This window comes from Megascapheus bottae, unplaced genomic scaffold (assembly GCF_031878675.1).
Source record: "Megascapheus bottae isolate mThoBot1 unplaced genomic scaffold, mThoBot2.hap1 HAP1_SCAFFOLD_91, whole genome shotgun sequence".
Lineage (NCBI taxonomy): Eukaryota > Metazoa > Chordata > Mammalia > Rodentia > Geomyidae > Megascapheus > Megascapheus bottae.
In genome coordinates, this window is record NW_028327688.1 from 560,962 (window position 1) to 586,318 (window position 25,357).

Here is a 25,357-nt window from a genome sequence, read left to right on the forward strand (position 1 = left end):
CACTGAAATCAAGCCCGGAATGTATGGATACAAGTATCTATTGGTATTTGTGGATACTTTTTCGGGATGGGTGGAAGCCTTTCCCACCAGAAAAGAAACCGCTAAGGTGGTTTCCAAGAAGCTTCTAGAAGAAATTTTTCCTAGATATGGCATGCCCAAGGTAATCGGGACTGACAATGGGCCCGCTTTTGTCTCTCAGGTAAGTCAGATGGTGGCTAGATTATTGGGGATTGATTGGAAATTACATTGTGCTTATAGACCCCAAAGTTCAGGACAGGTAGAGAGGATGAACAGGACTTTAAAGGAGACTTTAACCAAATTAACGCTTGCAACTGGCTCAAGGGATTGGGTGCTCCTCCTCCCCTTGGCCCTGTATAAGGCCCGGAATACTCCAGGACCCCATCAGTTGACCCCCTTTGAGATTCTATATGGGGCTCCCCCACCTGCTGTTAGCTTTTTGGATCCTAATATTGCCAGCTTTGCTAATAGTCAAACTCTCCAAGCCCATTTACAGGCCCTCCAGTTGGTCCAAAAGGAGGTTTGGAGACCTCTGGCGGCAGCATACAAAGAGCAACAGGATCGTCCTGTGGTGCCTCACAAGTTCCAGATTGGTGACTCTGTTTGGGTCCGCCGACACCAAACCAGGAACCTCGAGCCCAGGTGGAAGGGACCCTACACTGTCCTGCTGACCACACCCACCGCTCTCAAAGTAGACGGGATTGCCGCCTGGATCCACGCCTCCCACGTCAAACCAGCAACACCTGTGGAATCCAGAACCGGAGAGCAGACATGGCGAGTTCAGCGAACCCAAAACCCCCTCAAGATAAGACTTATAGCAAACTCTCAATAATAGTTCTTATATACATCAATGTCATCTGTTGTCAAGGCTCTCCCCACCAGCTTAAGCTATTAACCTGGCAAGTTCTGTCTAGTAATGCGGAGGTAGTGTGGGAGACTACCCAGGAAGCCCCCCTTAATACCTGGTGGCCCACACTTACCCCCGATTTTTGCCAAATAGCAGTTGGAACTGACCCTATATGGGGAGTAGAAAATGTAAAATTAGAAGACCTTGACAGAAGCACCCACCCGGGGGTAGTTGATGCAGCCGGGTGTCGCACACCATATGCAAGATGCAGATGGGCACATTATGATTTCTATGTCTGTCCCAAAGGGGGAAGATCCAATCTCAAGGCAGCGCAGTGCGGGGGACCAGGGGATTTCTATTGTGCGAAATGGGGCTGTGAGACTACAGGAGAAGTCAGTTGGAAGTTACCGGGAGATTTAATTGAAGTCAAAAGAGGATTCAAAAAAGAGACTGGAAAAAGACCAGTCACGGCCTGTTTAAAGGGGAAAGACAGGTTCTACTCAGGACTCTCTTTACCTCTGAAAATAAGCTTCACAGAAGAGGGAAAGAAATTTAGGGGATGGACCCAGGGAACTTTCTGGGGCCTTAGGTTATATGTTTCAGGATATAACCCCGGAGTACTCTTTCAGATTAGACTAAAAGTCCGAAGACTTCCAGAACCTAATCCTGCAATATTTAGACAGAGAACTCCGGTTCTGAGTCAAGGTCCTAATTCTGTAACACAGAGGACCCCTATAATATTTTCTAAGCCTGAAATATATAGACAGAGGACCCTAATGACATCAGAAAAAGGGACCCAAGCCAAAGAAGTAACCAAAACTGAAATCCTAAAAATATCAGAAATAGGAATCCTAGTAAAAAAAGTAAATAAAACTAAGACCGAACGAGGCCCATCAACCCCCGCTCGACCATCAACCCCCGCTCGACTAGAAAACATTGAGCGATTACAAGAACTAGTTAATGGTACTTACTTATTCCTAAATGCTACAAATCCTAATTTAACCCAAGAATGTTGGCTATGCTTAGGGGCCCGACCCCCTTTTTATGAAGGAGTTGCCATTAATAAAAATTTTAGTCTCTTTAAATTGGTTCCACCACCTCCCCTTCCATGCAGGGCCTTTGCTCAGCACAAACTGACCCTTTCAGAGATCACAGGTCGAGGATTGTGCATAGGAACAGTTCCTCAAAATTATCAAAAATTGTGTGCTCAGGTTGTCCAAGTACCAACTGAATCCTATTTTTTGGTACCCCCCAATAATACCCTGTGGGCTTGCAACACTGGATTAACCCCCTGCGTGTCATCAAAAGTTTTGGGTGACACCTCAGACTTTTGTGTAATCGTAGAACTATGGCCTAAAATAACCTATCATAATCCAGATGCTATGTATAAATATTATGAAGGAAGCAACCGAGTACGTCGAGAACCCATATCTTTATCCATGGCAATAATATTGGGGGGAATAACTATGGGAGGAATAGCTGCTGGAGTTGGAACTGGAACATCTGCCCTTTTGGCCAGCAAAGAAATTAAAATACTTCAACAGGTAATGCATTCAGATATCACAGCTTTGGAAGAATCTGTTAGTGCCTTAGAAAAATCCTTAACCTCCCTATCTGAAGTTGTGTTACAGAATAGAAGGGGATTGGACGTACTATTCCTAAAAGAAGGGGGGTTGTGTGCAGCCCTTAAAGAGGAATGTTGCTTTTATGCGGACCACACTGGAATAGTAAGGGATAACATGGCCAAACTAAGAGAAAGACTCAAACAAAGACAGCAAATATTTGACTCTCAACAAGGTTGGTTTGAAGGATGGTTTAATAAGTCACCATGGTTTGCCACTCTATTCTCGACTATTATGGGCCCGCTAATTATTGTTCTTCTAATTTTGTTATTCGGTCCCTGTATATTAAACAAATTAGTACAATTTGTTAAAGACCGAATGGCGGTAGTCCAAGCCCTGGTATTAACCCAGCGATATGACCAATATGACCAGGTACCTCAAGAAAATTTTTATACAACAGTATATTAGTCACCTTAAATTTGTTCTTCCAAAATAAAGGATTTTATTTGGGCACAAGAAAAAGGGGGGAATGAAAGATCCCCCTCCCCAATGTCAAAGCCTTTTCACATAATTGCAGCTTAGCAGTAGTAATGCCATTTTGCAAGGCTTGAACTAAGAAAGAAAAAGTGTAGTGTAAGCTTAAAATAAAAATAGGGTGTAATTACAGGAACTCTGTGGGCCAACATCTGACCCGGGTTCCAGGAACCAACAGGAACAAATGTTTTGTAACATCAGTGGTCAAGAAATGGAGTAACACCGGGTTAACGACAGGCCTGTGGTTGAGTGGAGAAACACCGGGTTAACGACAGGCCTGTGGTTGAGTGGAGAAACACTGGGTTAACGACAGGCCTATGGTTAAGGGATGTGCTAATAAAATTATAATGGACCAATCAGAATCCTGTAACTATGCTGCCTCTGCTTCTGTAAGCCTGCTTCAGCTGTCTATAAAAATATACCCCTCTCCCCAGTCCGGCGCGCAAGCCTTCTAGGAGACTTGTCGCCCGGGCGCCCGACACCTGAATAAACCTCTTGCTGTTGCATCCGACTGTGTGGTCTCGCTGTTCCTTGGGAAGGGTCTCCAACCTGAGAGACCCCTCTACGGAGGGTGGTCTTTCAATAGTATAGAGTGCTAACCTTGAACCAAAGAGCTCAGGGATGCACCCAGGCCCAGAGTTCAAGTCCCACAACTGACAAAACTAAATAAAACAACAACAACAACAAAAACTCTTACCCACATTTAATGAAGAAGGAACTGAGACATAAAGAAACGTGCTTTCTTCTTGTGGTTTTACTGGGATTTGAACTTGGGGCTAATCACTTGGTAGCATGTGCTCTACCACTTGAATCACTACACAGCACAGGAAAATGCAGCTGAGGTTTGTATTCTAGCAGTTTGCAGCTGAGGTTTGTATTCTAGCAGTTTGAATCCAGAATCTGAGTTCTTCATCACTACCTCTGCTGCTCTGGGACTCAAAAGTTATTTTTTTTATTGCCAGTCCTGGTCTTGAGCTCAGGGCCTGAACACTGTCCTTGGACTTTCTCAAAGCTAGAGCACTATCACTTGAGCCTCAGCACCACTTCCAGCTTTTTTTTTCCCTATGTATGTGGTACTAAGGAATTGAACGTGGGTATTTATGCATGCTAGGCAAGCACTCTACCACTAGGCCAAACTCCAGGCCCCAGTTAATTTTTTTAAAGTCCTCTCCTTCCCATTTCTAATTCTTGTTGCTACCTCAGCTCTTGAGTCTGCTTTAACATCACCTCTAGCAAAGCAAAACTGTAATGTCATCATTGTGTTTATTTTTGCTACTTCTGGTAAAATGGGGACATTTGTCTTGTAGTACACACTGTAAATTATTGTTGAACAAGTTATAAAAAAGGGAATAAAGTGATCAAATGTTTTATGGCCAATAACAAATACCACTTGAAAGAAGTAATTATACATAGTAGAAAAATCTAAGTTCTCAAAACTTAAGAAGCTGCTAAAGCAAACTGGTGAATTTTTTTTTGCCAGTCCTGGGCTTTGGCTCAGGGCCTGAGCACTGTCCTTGGACTTTCTCAAGGCTAGAGCTCTACCACTTGAGCCTCAGCACCACTTCCGGCTTTTTTTTTGTATGTATGTGGTACTAAGGTATCGAACCCGGGTCTTTGTGCATGCTAGGCAAGCACTTTAACCACTAGGCCAAACTCCCAGCCCGCAAACTGGTGAATTTAACCCTAATTTACATTCCCTTTTGTGTCTACGTGAAGCATCTGTAGGCCCAACTACACTTGGGTTGTCACCACTTGCATTGGCCAAGGTCTTTTTAAGGCAGCAGGGGTGGGGAAAGAAATTTAAGCATTCTTGGCTTCTTCCTCAGAATTGTTCTTCTGTGGCATCTGCTAGGACCTCATTTCCCTTCTTTGCCTAACAAAGGAAACTCTCTTCCAGCTTCCTAAAATGCAGCTCCTGGAAGACCCTCCCTCATTTTGATTCCATATTTAAAGCATGCGACATACTATTTCCATACCCTATGTATACTGAAGTGATTGCTACACTCCAGCAAGTAACTCTAACCATCACCTCAGACTCAACTTTTTTTTTTCATTTGTCAGTCATGAGGCTTGTACTCTGGGCCTAGGCGCTGTCTCTGAGCTCTTCAGCTCAAGGCTATCGCCCTACCCTGGAGACACAGCCCCACTTCCAATTTTCTAGTGGTTAATTGGAGATAAGAGTCTCAGGGACTTTAGTGCTCAGGGCCAGCTTTGAACTACCATCCTCTGATCTCAGCCTCCTGAAAAGCTAGGATTACAGGCGTGAGCCACTGTGCACAGCTTGAGTTAACTTTTTCTGTGAGCACATACAGTCTACTCATTAGTAAATTTGCAGCACTCTGTTTTATTACTAATTACGGATGCATATGTACCACACGGCCAATCTGTGTAAGTACAGGTGTGTACTCTTTGAGCTACTTGATTCCTTTCCCATTTCCGCCTTTCCCAGGATTCAGTTCTACCCCGTGAGCTTGACTAGCTTAGGTTCCATATGTGAATGAGATCATTCAGCATTTATTTATCACCATTCAACTTATTTCATTTAAGGTCCTTCATGTTCATCCATGTGGTTGTAAGTGACAAGATTTCCTTCCTTCTTAAAAAATTAATACTTGAAAGAATAAGGTCCCTATAGCTGTGGAAACATCTCAGACTTTCCTCAGAAGTCAAGAGCTCATATATAAATTTCTTAGCATGCTGGGGGTGGCTTATTTGCTTTGTCAATACTTGGGGAATATGTTTGTACTCTGAACAGTGCTACCATGTGACAGCTCCTTATTCCCCAGTCACAGCCACAGAATAGGATGAAAACCCACCTGTAGCAGGACTCCCAAAGCTTTGATTGGTTGGAGAAATCAATCCCAGGTGCAGAATTTTATGGCGAGCCCAACTCGGGAGAAGGTAGAGCATTCAACAACAACGGCAACCATATAATATATATATATATATATATATATATATATATATATATATATATATACCTATATATACATAGCCTTTTATCCATGTAATGAACTCTTCGTGAAAAAAGGAGAATGGCCTGGGATGTGGCCTAGTGGTAGAGTGCTTACTTAGCATGCACAAAGCCCTGGGTTCAATTCCTTAGTACATGCACAGAAAAAGCCAGAAGTGATGCTGTGGCTCAAATAGTAGAGTGCTAGCCTTGAGAAAGCCCAAGGACCGTGCCCAGATCCTGAGATCAAGTCCCAAGACTGGAAAAAAATAATGTACAGCCCTGCATGACACCAAAATCACTTGTGGTACTGTGTTTCTCCTAGATAACATCATCAAGAGGATATTTAATATTTTGAAGTTCACCTGGGTCCTGTTCCTGGCAACTGTGGATAGTTTCACCACCTGGCTTAACTCCATTTCAAGGGAGCACATTGACATATCAACTGTGCTGAGGATTGAGAGGTGTATGCTGACCAGAGAGATTAAGAAGGTAATACTGTGGCCATGATTATTTGAGCTCGTTGCCAAACATTTCAACTCCTTTCTTCTTGGTTTTGGAATAGTTGTATAGACATAATGAGCTACAAAACTTGCCTACAGGTCATGAGCACCTTCTACACATAGATTATTCATTCTCCCTTCTCCCCTCCTCAGAGTTCACAGATATATAGACTTTGCTGTAGCCTATAAAGAACTTCAATTAATCTTTGGAAAAATTCAGATGAGTATAGCAACAATAAAGTATACCATAGTCATGAACAGCTTATAAATTCTATTCAGAAATAGTAGCCTGTTTCTGGAAAAGCCACTATGACAGAGACATCATCACCCATGTACCAAAGGCTTCCTCTTTAGAATTATCTAGTGATACTGAGTGGCATTAATGCTCATCTTCCCTAACAGGGTGTATTTAGGCCAGCTATGTGTAAGTACTGAGCATTGCTGATCTGGTATAGAGTGGTCCCCAGGAATGATGGTGACACCCCCCTTTCTCCACAGGGCAATGTGCCAACCCAGGAAAGCATCCACATGTACTACCAGAACCACATCATGAACCTCTCCAGAGAGTCAGGACTGGACACCATTGACGAGCACCCGGGAGCCACCTCGGAGGCGCAGGCAGCCCGCAGAATGGATAGCTTAGATTCCCATGACAGTATCTCCAGGTACTGCACTTCCCAAAATGTGGGTTTTCTTGGCCCCAGGTAAATGCAGTCAGTGGCATCACACCTGAGATGAGGATGGGTGAAAAATGAAAGCCAAAAAGGTGCCTCGTGCCCCTGGCCCTACAGGTGATGTATTCCCACACTGCAGTGTTGAAAGAACCTCGTTCCCTAGACCCTGTAATGAAAAGCAGGCGGTGATGTTGAGTACAATTCACAGGCTCAGTGGTGAGATTTCCAAGCTTGAAGTAAAGCACAGTAGCCCCTTCCCAAACTCTAAATTACTCTTGGGTCAGGCCTCCAAAACATTTGCTTCATCAAGAATCTACCCTGCTCCTTTCTGCCTTCTACTGCTTTCCTTAAATGTTTCTGCTGACAATGGTTCCAAAAAAGCTTTCGTTCTGTTAGCTTGTTTCTATTTTCTCTGGACTTTGCAGCAGACCTAGGCACTGACCTCCATGCAGCTGGACTCCATGTGGATAGAGGCAGGCTCTGCTGCAGCACTCAAGCTGTACCTTAGCATCTTACCAGATGCTATGTGCTTCTGTAGCCAGATATTTCAAAGACAAGAGGGAGTTACTGAGCAGTTACAGAGCAATGCCTTTGAAGGAAAAATGGGTATGACCTAGGATGATTAGCTGACTGAAACAATTGCACGTCGTAGTCTTCTGCTAGCTCAGAATGTTATCCCTGAGGATATCTGTATATTTACTTTTGTTTTCATAAATTTTGACCTATTCTAGGCCAGTTCCTGGGCTCAATTCTAGCCAAACACAAATAGATAAGGGACTAACCCACTAGATACATGATGTGAGCCTGGGAAAATCTGAGACACTTCCATTGTCTCCTCTAGTACGTGCTGAGATGAGAAAGTGCAGACTGGAACTGTCATCACGAGTTATATCTCAGGGCTAAGGAAGATGCTAAAGGCTAGGGTGACATTTCTCCATTTCCAGATGAAATGGGGCAAGGGGGATTGAGACCATTCAGTCAAAACCAAAACCCCAAATAGAAACTGGAAATCAAAATCAAAATGTCTGGGAGAAATGGTTTAAAAATAATTGTTCCTTTTACCCTAAAGGACTTGTTTTTTAACTATTGGTCAATTGCAATATTTTAGCTTCTCTGATTCAGCCTGTTATTTTTTCTACTCCACAATTATCTATGGATGCAAACAGATTTATATTTTTTAGCATGGAAAGATAATTGTTATAGATATATCTGTTGCTGTTACATGTACACATTTTTGTCTGGGCTACATGCCCAAACTCAAGTTTTAAAATAGTATATATTCCAATTTGTATTCTTTATTGTTATTATAAAGATGATATTCAGTGGGGTTACAGTTACATAAGTCAGGTAACAAGTATCTTTTGGGAGGGTAGGATATGGGGCTTGAACTCAGTGCTTGGACACTATCCCTGAATTCTTTTGCTCAAGGGTAGCACTCTATGACTTTTTAAATTTTTTACTTTAGGTTGGAAATGTGGCCTAGTGGTAGAATGCTTGCCTAGCAGGCCATTAAGTCTTGAATTTGAGTCCTCAGTACCACATAAACAGAAAAAGCCAGAAGTGGTGCTGTGGCTCAAGTAGTGGAGTCCTAACCTTGAACAAAAGAAGCCTAGGGACAGTGCCCAGGCCCTGACTTCAAGATCCAGGTCTGGAAAAAAAAAGTTACTCTTTATTGTTATTATAAATGTGATGTACAAAGAGATGGCAGTTATATGACTCAAGTAATGAGTACATTTCCTTTGTGCGGAGTCTTCTTTCACCTTGCTCTCTCCCAGTCCCTTCTTCCTATCTCTACCCACAAATTGTATAGTTCACCTTCATCAGCATCCAGCGAACTCCACTGCTGCACTTTCCCCCCTTTTCCTTTGAGTTCTCTACCCCCTCATCCTCCAGAAGATATACACATGAATACACCATACACAAATGAGTACATTTCTGTTTGGACAATGTCACTCTTTCCCTCACTCTCTCTCGGTCTCTCTCCTAGTTTTTCCCTCCTGTCCCCCATCCACAAGTTGTCTAGTTCATTTTCAACATAATGTCTAGTGAGTATCATTGCTTTATTTGTTCACCTTTGTCCGTATATTTCTGTGCCCCCCCGGCCCCGCTTACCCTCCCAGAGACAGAGAAACAAACAAACGAACAAGACAAGTAAAAGAAAGCAAAAGGAACAGGGGCTGAGAATTTAGCCTAGTGGTGGAGTGCTTGCCTAGCATGCACGAAGACCCGGATTCGAGTCCTTGGTACCACATACATAGGAAAAAAAACTAGAAGTGGTGCTGAAGCTCAAGTGGTAGAGCTCTAGCACTGTCCAAGGACAGTGCTCAGGCCCAGAGCTCAAGCCCAGGACTGCCAAAAAAAAAAAAAAAAGGAACAACAAGGGAAAAAAACCTCTTGTTTCCATTCCTGGAGGCCCAGCAGTCTTCTTAAATTTATTTTTTAGTAACATGTCTCTGTATCTATAAATCAATGTACTTCAATGAAATCTCTGTTCTCTCCTTAATTTGCTTTAATGCCAAAACTTAAGATTCATTTAACTCACATTCTGTCTAAGCTCTGATGTATTCCATTTTATCTCACCAAGCAATCAGTGCTAAGGATGTAGCTCTTACATGCTAAGTATGTATGAGGCCCTGGGATTGGACCCAAGCATTGTAGTCAGAACAGAACAACAATCAGAGTGAACATGAGCAGGTGAACACACATACACGCACAGGTATAGTGTTCAGGATGGTAGAGCAATGAACATTCTGATTGTGTTGAGTACTAACTACAAGGTCCATATTCATCCACTTTAGAGCCTGTTTATAAACAAAAACCTCTCATGTAAATAAAGACACACATCTTCTGAGAAATGTTCCATCACCTACCCACTCATCCATCTACCCACCCATCTTTTACTCACTCACCAGTCCATCCCTCCATCTGTCTGTCTAATCTCATGTCCATTTACTCACCCCATCCATCCATTTGCTTCACATTTAAAAATGCATACTGCCCTCAGTTTTTTTGTTTTTTGTTTTGTTTTGTTTTGTTTTTACCAGTCGTGGGCTTGAGCTCAGGGCCTGAGCACTGTCCTTGGATTTTCTCAAGGTTAGAGCTCTTCCACTTGAGCCTCAGCACCATTTCTGGCTTTTTTTCTATGTATGTGGCACCGAGGAATCGAACCGGGGTCTTCATGCATGCTAGGCAAGCACTCTACCACTAGGCCAAACTCCCGGCCCAAAGACATTCTTTTTTTTTTTTTTGCCAGTCCTGGGCTTGAGCTCAGGGCCTGAGCAATGTGCTTGGACTTTCTCAAGACTATAGAGCTCTACCATTTGAGCCTCAGCACCACTTCTGGCTTTTTTCTATGTATGTGGTACCAAGGAATCAAACCCCGGTCTTCATGCATGCTAGGCAAGCACTTTAACCACTAGGCCAAACTCCTGGCCCTGCCCTCAGTTTTTGAGCAAGGCTTTTCTGTGTATGTCTAGGGTGGACAGAATCTAACCCAAACTATAGCTTTTCAGGTGCCAAATTTAAAAGGTTCGGGTAGCTCTGCCTTACTTATGCAAAAATAAAATCATATTCAGTTCAAATTATTTCCTTCTACACAATGAAGGATCTCATTCTATATATGCATACTATGTTATTCCATTGTTATCTTTCCTTCAAGAAAGTATGTTGTCTCTAATGTGATTTATAATGTTTTCTTAAATGTCTGTTTTTAACATTTTTGTCTTGTTTTATAATAAAGGGATTGTTTTTGTCCCTAAGATATCTAAGTGAAAAGGAAAATTAATGGAATAGTTTCTTTTCATGAGTTAGTACACTGATGGTAATGGTAGCATTAACCCCTTGTTAAAGAGGCAAGACACATATCATTGTGAAATTGTGTAATATTTTTGTAAAAAAAAAATAAGGATTTCTTCAGCTTTCTGAAAACCCTACCTGGACTTGCTTGAACAAATAGTTTGATACGCATATATACAGAGAGAGAACAAAGAAAACTGAAATAGTTCACAAAGAAAACCTGCATGATTCGTATACTAGTGGTTCTTAACTCTAAAATTTATACCTTGTCTAAGGAGATTAACTGAATACACATCAAAAGTGAGGAGGAAAAAAAGGGGTAAACTGGTAAAAATAAAGTCATGAGATTGATTTTTAATTAGGTACTATACTCATGATCAAAACCTATGAGTTAGCCACACACTGGTAGCTCAAGCCTGTAATCCAAGCCTTTCAGGAGACTGAGATATGATGATCATGATTCAAAGCCAACCCTGGCAGAAAGTTTATGAGGCTCTTATGTCCAATTAACTATGAAAAAGCCAGAAATGAGGCTATAATTCATATGGTACATCACCAGCTTTGAGTAAAAAGCTAAGAGGCAACAAGTCCTGAGTTCAAGCCTCAGTACAGCATATGAGAGAGAGAGAGAGAGAGAGAGAGAGAGAGAGAGAGAGAGAGAGAGAGAGAGAGAGAGAGAGAGAAACTTGTGAGTTGGGAGATATTGGAAATTATTGGTTGCTTTGAGTTAAACACTGTCAAAATATCTCCCAAATTATAAAGTAGTAAGTCAACAAATATGCTAGGAAACTGTAACCATTAAAAATTGGTCTGGTCTGTAATGTATTTTGATTTTAAACTCACAAAAGAGGAGATACAAGAAGTCCATTTTGTTGGGAGCTAGGTGAGTTTTTGTGCTGACTGAGCCTCATTTTCAATTTATACTTTAGAACTTCCAAATTTTCCAGCAGAAATTGGTCAATGCTAAGGTCTCTGTGAAGTTATAATGCTAGAAAATAGCAGTGTCTTCCCCAGGAGAGATTCTTCCAGTGGAAGCTGGCTTGGATCTTACATTCCTGGGACAGGTCTAGTGACCTGTCACTAACCTGGCTTTGCTAGAATTCCTTTATTATTTTCTTTTAGTATTCTGACTTTTTATATTGGTTGATACCTTGGTATATATCAAACCAGTATCTTTTCTGTGTATATTGTTTGGCTTAACCAAATATCATTCAGAAAACGGTGGGAAAAGTCAGTTTTGTGGCATTATTCCAGAGCATTCTGGTGAATTTTTTCAAAAGAAAAGTGAAATTCATTGTTCAAATTGTATGCAAAATTAATTTTCTTGTTTATGCAATTGGGTTGATAAATGTTCTCGGTGAACTTAGTGTTACGATTTCCAGAGAAATCTCATTTTTTTGGTCAGAAACAAAAGAACAACTCCATTGCAATCTTATAATGATAGAAAACCTACCTTTTGAGAGAATGACTGAAACATATAATTACTCTGTTTCCCTGGCCCACCCAGAAAGTGTCATTTGAAAATTTGTCATCACCAATGTATTTTTTTTAATTCCAGCCTTCTTCTATTTTGTTAGCCTGCTAAACAGGTCCTCGCAGCTGCGTGGTCAGGTTTGGTGGTGGTGTTGATTGTGTTGTGCGTTATTTGCTTGGCAGTGTATAGGTTGGTTGATTATATGTGAGCTGATGGACCAGTGGTCTTTTAACTCTGTGTTTCTGTAACTGTTTGCGATGCTAGCTGCTACACCGAAGCCACCATGCTGTTCTCAAGGCAGTCTACCCTTGATGACTTAGATGGACAAGACCCCGTTCCTAAAACAAGCGAGCGTGCTCGGCCTAACCTCCGTAAAATGCTCAGCATGGACTTGTCTTCCTCTTCAGCTGACAGTGGCAGTTTAGCATCAAGGTGCTTAACTCATTCGTGCATGCTTTGTTCTGAAATCTGGTTCCCTTCCCCCTTGATGTCTTTGCAGAGATAAGTTTTATCATGTATGTCGAGTTTCTTTCTTAGCTTGCCTTGGAAGCATGTGCACGACTAACAAAAACAGAACTGTAGCCCCTTCTGAGGCTGACTGTCCCCCAGAATCCTGTTCCATGACACTAACCCCACTTCAGTTTTGTCTATCAGGGCATTCTTTAAAATTCTGACTGTAAATACTCATGTGTAAGCATGCTACCTATACTTGATTTACAGGTTCTATTAGCAGCCTTCATATGGCGAAACCTCAGGAATTATAGAAACTTTTTCTTAGGATTTAACCCAAGGAGAAATACTATACAAAAGAACACACCCTGAAAAGCTGTCATGCATAGCCATTTTTAGTTGATTCCGAATAAATCTGCCAATGTCTTATGTGTGTAGCAAACCTAAAAGTCATACCCAGGCAAATAAGTCACACCTATAATCCCAACTAACCCAAGAGGCAAAGATGAGAAGGTTCACAATCGGAGGCCAACCCTAGCTAAAAAGGTCATGAGCGAGCCTCCATCTCAACCATTAAACTGGGCCTTGGTGGTATGTGCCTGTCATCCTAGCTAGATGGGATGTACAGACAGGAAGATGTGGTCCAGGGCAGCCTGAGCACGCCTTGAGGCCTATCCAGAAAACTGAAACATAAAGCCTGAGGACATGGCTTAACAAGGCTGGATGACTGCCCATCAACTAGAAGCCCCAAGATCAAACTCCAGCACCACACACCACACACAAAAAAGAGCCAGAATGTTTTACCACTGCCTTTTTAAGAGAATATTATTTCGAATGTATCTCCATTGTAGGCTGCCACTTGTTTTGTTTGCAATGAAGACTTTGTAAATATTTATTAATATGAATCAATTGTACAAAGAGGCTTCGTTGTGATATTTATAACATGCATGTAAGATACTTTCATCAAAATCATCCCAACCACGTTGCTGGTTTTTTTAGCCCACCCCTCTCATTTTTAACAGTTTATGATGAACTTCATCATTTAATGTTCATCCACATATAATAGCTTATGTTTTTAGTGAATCCTGTCCCCTGCAAAGGTAACTACTTAGAAATGAATTATCTGTAAACAAAGCCAAGACATTTAAAAAAATGTTTTAGGGGTAGGTGCCAATGGTTCAGCCTGTAATCCTAGCTTCTCAGGAGGCTGAGATCTGAGGATCAAAACCCACCCAAGCAGGAAAGATTGTGAGACTCATCTCCAATTAACTACCAAAGGAGCCAGAAGTGGAACTCTAGCTCAAGTGGTAGAGCTCTAGCCCTGGTTTAAAAAAAATGCTCAGAGACAGTGCCCAGGTCCGGAATTCAAACTTCAGGACACACACACACACACACACACACACACACACACACACACACACACATACACGTGTATAGATAGATAGATAGATAGATAGATAGATAGATAGATAGATAGATAGATAATATATGTGTTATATATATATATATATATATATATATATATATATATATATATATATATTAGTGTGTTTAAGGATACCAGCTAGATTGTGCTTATCCTGACATGAAAATAACCCAGTCTAAAAGAAATGTAACTCTTATAGCTCATGATGGCAAATTTGATGATGCTTACTTTGATTTCTGGCAGCTGTGGGGATCACTACAACACTGCATGCTGCAGGATGTAGGCTGGGGGTTTGGTTGGAGCTTGCTGACTTCTGAAGGAGCCCTTAGCCTTCAGGCTCTCATGTGATACCCCCCCCCCAACCTTAGGAACTGTGCTTACCATGACTCCCAAACATTAGAAAGTCAGAACTTGGGTAGGGTTGCTCCTATAATCTGAAAATCCATGGGGCAGTGAGACAATGTCTCTGCGTGTTAGAGAGCTATATCTAGAGGAGGTAGGTATCTAGTGACTCTCTTGTTAGGCCTTGCATTCCCAGAGCTGTCTACATGATGTGCATTCTTAGGACCAAAGCTCTGGGCAAGTTTAAGGGTTCGACCTGGTTCTTCTGTCACAAGATGCCATGTGGGCTCTTCCCTGCTCATTCATACTCATTGGCATGACTACATACCAATAAAAATAGATTTTATCTGTACATTTGGAGATCTCCATGTTTCTAGGGCCTACTTGCTCATGTATTTCATGTAGACACTAGTGCATACTTCAGGATCTAACAAATTATATACACCCTCCACCAGGCTCCAAATAATCCTGTCTTCTTCGGAGGTGGGGAGAAGTCCTCAGGCTTCCTCCACCTCCAACCAAAGGACACAGCAACATAGGCATGTCAGGAATGGCCTCGCATGGCTTCTCTGTTTTCTGTTCCAACCTTTCCTGCATGCAGATAGGGAAAGCTGGACAAAAAGGGTGGAAAGGAAAAGGAGGAGACAGGGGAAAGTATACCATGGCCACAGCGTGTAGAGAAATTCTGAAAGAGAGACCAATAAGTAATAGTACACAGATGCCTTTAGGAGCCTGGAAGAGAAAGGACAACATCCCAGAGTATAGCGGGCCATGAGAGGGAAGCCATACTGAGAAGGTAAAGATTTCCAGAAAAATGACTGCAAGCTATCGCGATGGTAGGAATCTAATCATGGGAGCTGTTGGTCAGTAATCACTGGGTCAGCTCAGCTGGCGATCACTCCTCTCAGCCCAGTCGATCTGAGTGGGTCCTTTATGTAGGACTGAGAGTAGAACATATCTTAATTTAAAAAAAAATGTGGGGCCGGGAGTTTTGCCTAGTGGTTAAAGTGCTTGCCTAGCATGCATGAAGACCCGGGTTCGATTCCTCGGTACCACATACATAGAAAAAAGCCAGAAGTGGTGCTGAGGCTCAAGTGGTAGAGCTCTAGCCTTGAGAAAGTCCAAGGCCAGTGTTCAGGCCCTAAGCTCAAGCCCAGGACTGGCAAAAAAAATGGGTGGCACTAGCATGGCTTGTTCTTTGCATCTCCACTCCTCTCTTCTTCAGACACATCTGCTGCTGGGTAGGCTATGCTGACTAGATGATGATGATTTAGAAATAAACCCCAAAGCTCATGGCTGTGAAGTTTTTTTGAAAAAAAAAATATAGAGAGAGAGAGATATAAGCCTCTGTACATAGATGAAATTTGCATCTTGAGAGAAATGTGACTTGCTTCGGTTTTGAACGGGGTGCGTGCTCACTGTCCACTTCTATATCAGAAAGACTGCTGTGTGTGCGGTTTCTGCAGACCAGGAATTAGTCTGATGGAACAAAGCAGCTGGAATGCATTTTTGAAAATGGGGTATTTCTTTTCCTCTCTTGCTTGATGTTTTCTCTTGGGAGTTCTGAGGCGTGTCTTGAGAGTTCAGGCTAGTCGTGGGGAGTATGCATGCTAAGATGAGTGCTCTGTGCCCATCCTCTCTCCTAACAGTGAACCTACGCAGTGCACCATGCTGTACTCACGCCAGGGGACCACGGAAACCATCGAGGAAGTGGAGGTGGAGGAAGCGGAGGAGGAAGCCATGGGCTTAGAGCCTGAGCTCAGAGAAGCTGAGGAGGAGAAGCAGGAAGAAGAGGAGGAAGAGGAAGAGGAGGAAGAGGTGGAAGAGGAGGCGGAGGAGGAGGAACAGGAGGAGGAAGAGGAGGAGGAGGTGGTGGTGGTGGAGTTTGATGCCGAGGCAGAGGAGGTTGGCCTCACTCCTGATGAAGAGTTGCCCCAGTTCTCCACAGACGATGGGGATGTGGAGGCCCCTCCCTCTTACAGCAAGGCTGTCAGCTTTGAGCACCTGTCCTTTGCCTCACAGGACGACTCTGGAGCCAAGAACCACATGGTGGTTAGCCCTGATGACAGCCACACAGACAAGCTAGAGTCCAGCATCTTACCACCCCTCACTCATGAGCTGACAGCCAGCGAGCTACTGCTCAACATGTAAGACCAGGCAGCAGGCCCAGCTCTTTACACAAACACGTATCTTCTGACCTCATGAATGGCCCAGCTCAGCCCCAGACATCAAGAGCTCACTAGCAACTCTAGTACCTACATTACTGAGTCACAGTCACGAGTCACTGAGTCACGGCCTTGAAGCCGTGTTTCTCTCTAAGAAAGTCTAGAGAGGACTCTTGTGGTTCTTGCTTCTAATCCCATCAGGAGATTGAGATATGAGGATTGTGTTTGAAAGCCTGTCCAGGTAGAAAAGTCCATGAGACTCTTAGTTCCAGTTTACCAGCCAAAAGCTGGCCTAGAGGTTTGGCTCAAGAGGTAGCCACCAAGTTTCAGTGAAAAAGCCAAGGGAGAATGGGAGGTCTTGAGTTCAAACCTGAGTATCAGCACACAAAGAGATCTAGACATCCTAATCGGGACATCTTAAATCCAAAATACTTTAAATGCCAAGCATATGAAGTAGATCAACTCATCCCATGAAACTTTTTTCATGCACAAAATTTGGTAAAATAATTTTGAAACTGCCTCCTGGCTATTCGAATACAATAATTAGGATACATAAACTTGATGTTTAGATTTGAGTTTCCAACCCAAAATGTTTCATTATGAAACTCAAATCTCTTAAATTTTGAAGGGAAAAAAAAAGATCTGAAATCTGGAACACTTTCCAGTCCCAAGCATTTCAACAAGGGATTCTCAAACTGGATAAAATTGACTACAAAAAAAAATAGTGGGAACTAGGAAGTCAGGGCAAAGACTGGGGCTGGGGGAATGCAACAAGAAGGGTCATGCTAAATGAAATACAGTCAGAGACAAAAGTCTGATGGTGTTCACTGTAACAGGATGTTCCATGATGATGAGCTGGAGGAATCAGAGAAATTCTATGTGGGCCAGCCCCGCTTCTTGCTGCTGTTCTATGCCATGTACAATACTCTGGTGGCCCGCTCGGAAATAGTGTGCTACTTTGTGATCATCCTCAACCACATGGTGTCTGCCTCTGTGATCACTCTCCTGCTACCCATTCTCATCTTCCTCTGGGCCATGCTGTCTGTCCCCAGACCCAGCCGGAGGTTCTGGATGATGGCTATTGTCTACACCGAGGTAGGCCCGTCACCCACACAGCCTTCTTTGACTCATGTCGTTTTCATCAGCAGTTACCTAGTGTTGATATTTATATACCTCCTCATAGTTCCCGTAGCATGTGGTGAATGATAGCGCTGTTTTGTTTCAAGGGGACAGCTTGAGTGAGATCAAATAATTGACTTGGAGTGTCTCAGTTGTGGAATGGTGGGACGTATTGATACCTGGTTGTGACCGGCACAGTAGTAATCACTGAGATAGTAGCTGTCTTTTGTAAACTAAGGCAGAGTGCTGGCACAAGCAAACACTCAACAATTAGACACTGCAATAACAAAAGACAAGAATATACTTTGAGAACTGGGTATTGATGCCTCATGATTGTAATCTTAGCAACTCAGGCCGTTGAGATCTGAGAGCTGTGGTTCAAAGCCAGCCAAGGCTGGAAAGCTTGTGAGATAACCTGTCTCAAACTAACTGTAAGTGGAGCTGTGGCTCAAAGTGGTAGAGCACAAAAAGCTCATGAACAATGCCCAGGCTCCAGGACTGACATCAAAAAGAGAGAGAGAGAGAGAGAGAGAGAGAGAGAGAGAGGGAGAGAGAACATACTTTGAAAATTGGGCTCATGTTCATGCTCATAATCCCATCCACCCGAAGAGTCTGAGATCTGAGGATGGAGATTCAAAGACAGCCTGGGCAGATAAATCTGACTTTTATCTCCAGTGAGCCAGTAAAAAGTGCCTGAAGTGGAAATGTAGCTCAAGTTGTAGAATGCCTTGGGCAAGAGAACTAACCAAGAGCACTAGGCCCTGAGTTCAAGCCCCAAAACAGCACAAAAAATCATTTTGAAGATACTTTAGTACAACATACATATTTTCCATACATCCCAACAGAAAATCAAATAAGCACACAAAAATCCAAATGACAGAAAGGACACAGATAAGTACTCATTAGAGAGTACTTATCTGGCTAGAACAACCTGTTTTTCTAGCCTGTCCTTTGAAATCCAGAGATGATTGTAAAGTCCCAAAAAGCCCAAGGGAATCCTTGCAGCCTCGTGCCAGGCTCCTGTGATGAGTAGTATGGGTAGGTCTGTGAAAAAGGCTGAGTTTCCATCCAGGCACCTAAGGATACTGTCAACAGCACTGCACGTGCGTCTTAAGGTACAGGACTTAGACATCCAGTTCGAGCCTAGAGATTCCATAGGCTTATAAGTCATTCAACAGGCAATTAAAACAAGATACAAAGAGAATCATCTCACAAGTACTGTTTTAAAGCATTGGAAATATGTACCTTCTTCCTGTAAAGAAAATAAAGGTTATAAAGACAAAGACATAGCTATTATTCTCATTGAAATATTAATCCAGCCTTACCAAAAATAGCCATTGTTTGAACATTCCCATTGTTATATCTCTTGGGATGTGATGAATCCATCATAAGTGATGGAAACCTCTCTGTTTTCTTACCCCTCTTTCTGTGAGGGATTTTTTTCAGACCCCCTTCCTCACCTAAGGATGAGTAAGGGCGGTACCCATAGCATGAAAAGGGAGACAAGAACTGCTTAAGCAGCATTCATCTCAAAACTAGAAATGTTCTTGGTGGAGTTGAGCTACCTACCTTCTGTCACATGAAAGGTGACATACATGGAAACCAAGTTGACATTAGAATATGAACCACATGCCAAAAAAAAAAACCATAAGAACTGTCAGACTTAAGGAAATCAGTATGAAAGCTACTTCCTCAATATGAGATGACACTTGCCTAAACAGCAACACACAGTACATGATGGTCTCCTTGTGTCTACAACTTATGACACCTGTGACCATGAGACTCTGCTTTTGTTATGAGGTCTAGTGATACTGGTATTTCACATAATTGTAGGTATTCCCCCCATCAAAACTCTGAAATGCATATTTTCCTCTAGTTCTGTGTCCATGCTTCTCCTACATACCTATTCCTAAAGAATTTCCTTTGAATTTCTGTCATCCATATGTAGGTGGCAATTGTAGTCAAGTATTTCTTCCAATTTGGATTCTTCCCCTGGAATAAGAATGTGGAGTTGTACAAGGATAAACCTTACCATCCCCCAAACATCATCGGAGTGGAGAAGAAGGAGGGCTTTATGACCTCATTCAGCTCCTGGCCCTGTTCTTTCATCGCTCCATCTTGAAGGTACTGGTTGCTAATGGTTCATCAGCTCACGGTGACGCCCCAGCCCTTGTGCTGGTTCCCTGGAAAGCTTGAACAATGGGATTTAGGATGGGGTTAAAGGGTCCATGGGTAGCCTCTGCTCATCTGCTCCTTAAATGACAGTTGTATCTATGTAGTGCCCATTTCTCTAAATAGTTCATAAGGGAAACTGGTGTTGATCTGTATTTCAACCCTGGGTTGATTATAATTATTCCACATTTGTGGAATCTTCCTAAGTACTGAGATCTTAGCTGACACACCCAACTCCACCTTGCTTCAGCTAGAAACTCAGGAAACACTCAGAAATGGATCACAAGGCCTCTCATCCCCATTACACCGCGTGCCTACTCCTAGTGTTACTGCTTCCGTAGGGGTTCTCTTGTGAATCCATCCATGGTGGCTAAAGACCACAGCTGGTACAGCCAATTTGCTGTAGAGGGTGCTCTTCACCATGTGACTCCAGAAAGACCCCCGGCAGGGCAGAGCTAAGGAGTGGTGTGGGATTTTTCTTCTCACACACTGTCATAAACAAAGCTTTTTTGTGCCATTCCATGTTAATGAAATTCAAATTATCCCATAGTATTTTTCTGTACTCATGTCCTCCTGTTACTTGAAAGTTAGCTTTTGATAAAGTGTTTTAAATGTATTTTATCAACTAGTGTATCAGTTCCTAGGATCCTTTTGGGCACAGGCTTGGAGTTTACACACACACACACACACACACACACACACACACACACACACACACACACACACATTGTCTTTTGGTGAACTGATCATTTTCTGACTTGATCTCCAATCACTTGGCCTCTTAAATATAAGTCATAAGAAGGACCAAGCCTGACAGATCTCCCAGTCAGAGGACAACCCCATTGGAGTACTTCATGCACAGGGCAAGGCTGTCCTACATGCTATAGCTTCATGCAGGCAGCCTTTGGCTCCAGGGAGATCCCCAGGCTCTCAGCCTCTTGATCTGCCATTTTTCCTCTCTTCATCAGCTCCTCATTCCATTTCCATTAAGTAAACACCAGGCTCTTGCAGAGAGCATCATATTTGAGTAGGATATTTGCCTCATATTTGAGAATATTTGCTTTGTTCCTGAATCTCCCTGATGTGAGCCAGCGGTCACTTCTCACTGTGAGGCTGTAGGAGGGATAGGACCACTATGGGAAACAGGGGTGCTGGTGGATTTGGAGTGCAGGGGAATTCTCAGGGCTACCTCATTGCAACACTCCCAATGCTAGCTTTGAACACAAAGACGTGTTCTGGAAAACGCTTTTGTCCAAGCAATTATTTCATCTTTATTCCAGCTGCCAGAGCTTTCTTGATCTTCTCTATTAATCCATCAGACTGCTTGCTGCCAGCCCTCTCTCTTTTCCTGGGACCATCGTCCAGCTTCTGTACACTTCTCTCCCTTGGTTCACTGGGTTTAATACTGTACGACAGAATGCCAGCTCCCCCACTGGAAATGTTCACTTCCCTTGTCACTTTCTGTCTCCTCAGTGTCATGGCCATGACATTGTTGATAGTGGCACAGACAAGGAGGAATCGGATGACGAGCTCTCTCTCAGACATGGCAGAAGAGACTCTTCAGATTCACTCAAGTCCATCAACCTCGCAGCGTCCGTGGAGTCTGTGCACGTGACATTCCCAGAGCAGCCTACAGCCTTCCGCAGAAAACGTTCCAGCAGCAACACCCAGATCTCCCCAGGATCCAGCTTCTCTTCAAATAGGTCCAAAAGAGGTATCTGTCACATGGCGTCAGGCTGAGCTCATCTTGCTGGAACCTGTGGGTCATAGGAAGTGACATTACTAATTAGGTGCTATCAAGAGATGGATATTGTAACACAAGTCTAAGTCTTGCCTCTGCTGGTATGGTTTCTTTGCTCTAAATATCTGACTCCTTGCAGGACTGACAACTTCAGAACATTGCTAGCGAGAAAATGTCAAACATATGATTTGTTCGGGATGCGTAAATATTCTGCTGGAATGGTATTCAGAGAACTAAGTCCTTTGAAAAGTGGATTTTAATTTAGCCAGTGGGGGCTTTTCACAAAACTACCTAGTTAATTCCTAAATGACTTACTACTTGCTAAACAGCCAGTGTGATCAGAAAGTAGATTTGTTCCGGGCTCACGCCTGTAATCCTAACTACTCAGGAGGCTGAGATCTGATCAAACCGAAAACTGGAAGTGGTGCTTTGGCTCAAGTGGTAGAGCCCTAGCCTTGAGCTGAAGAGCTCAGGAACAATGCCTAGGCCCAGAGTTCAAGCCCCATGACTGATGAAAAAGAAAAAAGAAAAAGAAAGTAGATTTGTCCTACAGTTGCTACTCTTAGAGTAACTGAGTAACTAGGCCTTCATATTTGTGGAAACTAGTATTTATTTGGAAATTGCCAAATTCTTGGGGATGTTTGTCCTCAGAACCTGCTTCTGAGGCAGACAGACACTGGCAGACCTCATTTTTGTCATTATACCCTTAGTGACGTCGAGGCATGAAAACAGGGATGGGCCATAGGTTCTACCAGGACTGTTGAGCACATTCAAGGCTGTTCTTCCAGTGTGTCCCTAGAAAATCCTTGAGCAGCGATTTCAGAGCTAAACCCCAAAGATGTTGTTCAGTGACGCAGAGTTGAGAAGACAGCCTACTAGACACTAGTTCATGAAGCCATCTGCCCAAGTGCCCTCCAACCATTAAGCATGTGGGCTCCACGGGCTGCCCCGATACTTTGAGTGACAGGTCTGACTCACCCCTCACCCAGCATCTTGTGATTTCTCTCCATTCTTTGTTGCTTTTAGGCAGTACAAGCACCCGGAATAGCAGCCAGAAAGGAAGCAGTGTTTTGAGCATTAAACAAAAAAGCAAAAGGGAACTTTACATGGAAAAACTTCAAGAGCATTTAATCAAAGCAAAGGCATTTACAATAAAGAAGTGAGTATACCAGAAGTTAGTCACAGAGCTGGGGAAGTGGCTTTACTGATTTTTTACAACCAGAGGTGAGATGTACCCCCAACCCACTTTCCAAGGCTCAGAATCCTCTTTTGTGCCACAAGCAAGGGAAGAGATGTACAGTATCATCTTCAGAGATCATACCTGTCATGCCCTCCTATAAGGATCTGTCTCCAGAAAGATTATCCTGAGACTGAGAACAGAATGATCTATTGATCATAGGGGCTAATTATTCTCTCCTCATCCTCCTCTTCCTTCTGAAGCAAGTATGTGTTATTTTCTGACTTGCAGGACTCTGCAAATTTATGTACCCATCAGACAGTTCTTGTATGACCTCATTCACCCAGACTACAGCGCTGTGACTGACGTGTATGTGCTAATGTTCTTGGCTGACACTGTAGATTTCATCATCATTGTCTTTGGCTTTTGGGCCTTTGGGGTAAGTTTGAGCAAAGGCCTCTGAATGCCCATCATTTACTGGGCAGTACCACTCAGGCCTAAACCTCATGTCTCTTCCCAGAAACATTCGGCGGCTGCAGACATTACCTCTTCACTGTCGGAAGACCAGGTCCCTGGGCCATTTCCGGTAATGGTGCTCATTCAGTTTGGAACCATGGTGGTGGACCGAGCACTCTACCTCAGGAAGACTGTGCTAGGCAAGGTCATTTTCCAGGTCATCCTTGTGTTTGGGATCTACTTCTAGATGTTCTTCATCTTACCTAGTGTGACTGAGAGGTGAGATCTTTATGAGCAGAGACAGAAGGAAATGAGACGCAAAAGTTTGGGATCTCTTCTAAACTGAGTGCAAATCCACACTCCCTTTATTTATTTATTTATTAGTTATTTTTCAGATAAGCGCTCACATTTTTGCCCAGGACTAGCCTGGATCAAGATTATCCTGAGTCCTAGTGGTAGAGTACTTGCCCAGTATGCACAAAGCCCTGGGTTCTATTTCTCTGTATCACATCCATAGAAAAAGCAGGAAGTGGTGCTGTGGCTCAAGTGGAAGAGCCCTAACCTTGAGAAAGCTCAAGAACAGTGCCTAGGCCCTGAGTTCAAGTCCCAGGACTGTAAAAAAAATTATCCTACCTCTGCTCCTTGCAGAGATGGAACGATAGCCCCCAAATATATCTGCCAATCATGACTGCTTTTAATCTAGACTAAAGTAGTTACATCACTTGCGTTTTTATAAGTTATTAATAGATGCACTGAATAGCAATTGACTGTAATCATGGCTTTTGAAACTAACTGCACATTGGAAGCTCCATTATTCGATTCTCTTGCCCCACCTTTTATCTTCGGCACACTCTGCTGTGTATGAAGAATTCCTTAGAATTGCTTTAAGTGGCAAAAAAAATGAGATTTGTTGATTTTAAATTGCAACTTGTATCTCTTTGCAGCAGCAAAATATTCTCATGACTTTGTATATTTTTACATTTTAGGAAATTCAGCCAGAACCTAGTTGCCCAGCTTTGGTACTTTGTGAAGTGTGTTTACTTCGGGCTGTCAGCCTATCAAATCCGCTGTGGGTACCCGACACGAGTGCTGGGAAACTTTCTCACCAAGAGCTACAATTATGTCAACCTCTTCTTGTTTCAAGGGTGAGGAAGCTGTGTGTCACTATCACTGGTGGAGTGTAGGCTGACAGCTGTTTCCTGTATAGAAAGGAAGAAGGCAACTGCAGAAATGGCAGTCATGAAATGCCTTTTGAGTGTAATTGCCCCTCACCTGCCAAGAAAGCTATTCTAGGATCAACTACACGATATGATTTTCTATTTCAGTATCCTACTTAATTACTGTGAAAATACTTGGGGATGAAAATGGGGTTATGGGCAGGAACTGGTTCATGCCTGTAATCCTGTCTAATCAGGAGACTGAAATAAGAGGATCACAGTTCCAAACCAGCCTGGACACAGAAGTTCTTGAGTCTTCAAGCCAATTAACTACCAAAATAAATAAATAAATAAACAAACAAATAAATAAATACATGCTGGATGTGGAGCTGTGGACTCAAGTGGCAGAGCATTAGTCTTGAGCAAAAATAGCTCAGGGACAGCACCCAGATCACGCTCCAGGAACAACAACAACAACAACAACAACAACAATAATAATAATAATAATGGCTGTGTGATCCTAAAATATTAATAAACTGAGCGCATAGACTAGACCATTAAAAACACTTTGGGAATTTGAAGAGGGATTTTTATTCCACCAAAAGCCACCTGAGCAGGGTGCAGGGATTCACCCCTGACATTTCCCTTTTGCCCTCATCTTCTCTTACCAGATGTATTGTCTTTACTACTATATCCATCAGGAAGTAACACATAGTTCAGTAACCCTGTGGCCAACAGATAATCATAAACAAATAAATGTGAATGAAACTTATGTCATTAAAAATGGAACCC

The 25,357-nt window shown here is 42.8% G+C and overlaps 1 pseudogene; it reads left to right on the forward strand.

Annotated features, from left to right (window-relative positions):
• Window positions 1–25,357, forward strand: part of LOC150039514 (piezo-type mechanosensitive ion channel component 2-like) — a 157,201-nt pseudogene that overhangs the window by 123,592 nt on the left and 8,252 nt on the right.